Below are 2,824 nucleotides of genomic sequence, written 5' to 3'. Positions count from 1 at the left end.
ACTACTTAATCGTCATCACACACTTTACTCTTTTCGAGAGCTTCTCAATATTCAAATATGTATTTCAATTGAATATACACTATTCAAGAGTCGCTTTCAAGAACTCGAATTTCTTGTGGAAAATTTTTTATAAAACCATCTGAGCAATCGTACCGCACTCTTACGCGGTAACTTTAATTTGATATACGTGCTACATGTGGCTACAACCAGGGTTGCCACCTTTTCAGGCTTTACATAAAGTATTTCTCGACTAAATGGTTCAAAAAAAAAGTACTCAGCATAAAAATAGTGTATTTAATTTTTTGTTTTTAAAACATACTTTTTGTTACACCTAGCAGCCAGTAACAAATTGCTGTCGCTCTTAAATACATTAATAGCCTCTAAACATGGAAAACAAAGATTTAAATGAACTAAAAGTTCATTTTAATTATTAGTTTTAATGAAGCTTTATTCCTGTCGTCCCGCCACTTTGCGTTCATAACAGAGAATACTCTTTTTGTAAATGCTGAAGTGGCCAGAACGGACAGCAAAAGTGACACTAATAGTTTGAACAGATTTGGAAAATCAGGTTGTTCCGTAAATATAGCTTTGACAATGAAACTAGCGTTCAGAAACATAGAAACATTTTCAAAAATATTGTATTGTGCAATATTATTGATGTAAAAATACTCTGAATTTAGAATAATCGCTTACCAAAATTACGATGTTTACTTAAGGCCTTAAATAAAGTATTTTTGCGTACTTAATGTGTCTTGTAAAATATAACGTACGCACAGTCGAAATAGAGCACAATACTTTATAATAAAGTATGGGTGGCAACCCTAGCTACAACCTACGCGAAGAGCTCTTCCGCATTGCTACTAAGTTTAAGTAAATAAACTGTTTTTGCGACTTACATTAAAGCCACTGTTAAAATATCTCCCGATTCTTCAATTTTAAACATAACTTCTTCAACAAACTTTCCCTCCTCGTCGCTACTAAACTGCATTATTATCATCTTAACCTGTTTATGCTTTAATTCAATTCGGTTAGGATGGCAGCAAATCCTACCCCCAAAATTAGTAATATGTGGTATCCAAGTGACGGTGCCGTTTATAAACCCTTCAATTTATGTTTGTATCATATAAATTTAATAATAAACAGAAAAGTTCTCACCGAGATTAGTGAATGTGATATCGTATTCGTGGATACGCCGCATATAAATGCGATTGACGTTTAACGATTCAGCACAGAGGACAATATTAGGACCTAGTCCATTACCTTCAAGCATTAGAGGCAACCTAGTGTCTAATCCCAGCACGTCACAAAACGCAACAGTTTTAAACAAATGTTTCTTGTCAGGAAAAAAAAGTGCTGTTAACTCTATCGACGATTTGGGCCAAATTTCTCCTTCCTTTAAACCATTATTCATAAAAAAAGTTTATTATCTGCATTAATTTAAAATGATTCGCTACTAAAAAAACTGATTTGGAATGGACCTTCAAGGTGGACATATAGGGTGTACGTATATATTATTCCTTTAAAATAAAAGGGGCTTTTGGAACATTACTATCACTAGTAATCGAATATATCGATATACCGATAACTATCGATGGTTCAGTTGCTATTATTGTGGGTCTCTTTTTTACGAGTCCGTTGAGATAAATGAGCATATTAAATATTGACTTACAGAAGGTATGATTTGAAAATTAGGATGTGAGAAATTAAAGTGCTCCTCATCTTCATGTTAATGAGTAGTGGTAAAATGTACATTAATCATGACTTTTATAATGAGTAATGCAACCAATTAACAGAAACTATAACATCTGTATTGAGTAATCGAAATATTTTTCATTAACTATTAGTTTTGTAATGAATATGTGCCTACATATGCATACCTCAAGTGGTAATAAATAAAAATATCCATAAAGTTCTGACTTATTTTCCAATTGAATTGTTCTTTTGTAAACAATGTTTATAAAACAAAAGGAAATTTTAACTTCTGAAGGAACCACCTCCAAAACGGGGACTTGTGACAAATAGTTTACAAGCAAAAATTTCACGTGATCATTGCTTTTCCACATTCTAACGATCAACTTCATGGTGAAATTACCTCTTTTGTTTGATATAAGAGTTATCTAAAATTATCTGAATGATAACCTTAGTGGCTAATTAAAACTTATTATTTCACTTGCCTTTACTTTATCAACCGACGTGGCATCTACAATTCCCTCTGAGGGTTCTATAATAAAATTTTTTGGGCGCCTTGGTGGCTCCGGCGACTCCATGTCGACCACATCGCAAATACTGAGTGGCTTTTCGAAACCGTCGTCTTCTACTTCCAATTCATATTCAATAGCAATTTTAGCAGTATTAATGAGTTTTAGTTCGCGATGTACGGGATAGCCTTGTGATGATAATTAAACAATTAATACGGTGCAGTTAAAAATTAATACGTAATTTCTCACCAAATGAAACTGTACCAAATTCTATAGAAGATACGTTGAAGTCTAATAGTGGGCAGAATATTTCACCCCTTAAAAAATAACAATTAAGAAGATGAACAGCCCGATTTAGATAAAGATTAAAGATTTCACGGAAGGTTTAGATCTCTCGTTATTCAATAAGTTTTTAATATTAAAAATATTCAATGCAATTAATTAAATAATTTAAATTTTATGAGACTATTTCTTGCACAAAACCTTTGTTTTAAAAATTACCTATTATATTATAACTACTTAATCGTCATCACACACTTTACTCTTTTCGAGAGCTTCTCAATATTCAAATATGTATTTCAATTGAATATACACTATTCAAGAGTCGCTTTCAAGAACTCGAATTT

At 32.2% G+C, this 2,824-nt stretch overlaps 1 long non-coding RNA gene across 1 annotated transcript; it reads right to left on the bottom strand.

The window, feature by feature from the left end:
• Positions 1-902: 902 nt before the first annotated feature.
• Positions 903-1,722, bottom strand: LOC108743751. Its single transcript, XR_001938868.2, has 3 exons — positions 1,670-1,722; positions 1,156-1,393; positions 903-1,101 (listed from the first exon to the last, which is right to left on the bottom strand). It is a non-coding gene; the product is annotated as an uncharacterized LOC108743751 (long non-coding RNA).
• Positions 1,723-2,824: the final 1,102 nt, after the last annotated feature.

This window comes from Agrilus planipennis, unplaced genomic scaffold (genome assembly GCF_000699045.2).
Source record: "Agrilus planipennis isolate EAB-ADULT unplaced genomic scaffold, Apla_2.0 scaffold2024, whole genome shotgun sequence".
Lineage (NCBI taxonomy): Eukaryota > Metazoa > Arthropoda > Insecta > Coleoptera > Buprestidae > Agrilus > Agrilus planipennis.
Note: the sequence above shows the minus strand (reverse complement) of the source record. Positions and strands in the feature narration are given on the sequence as shown.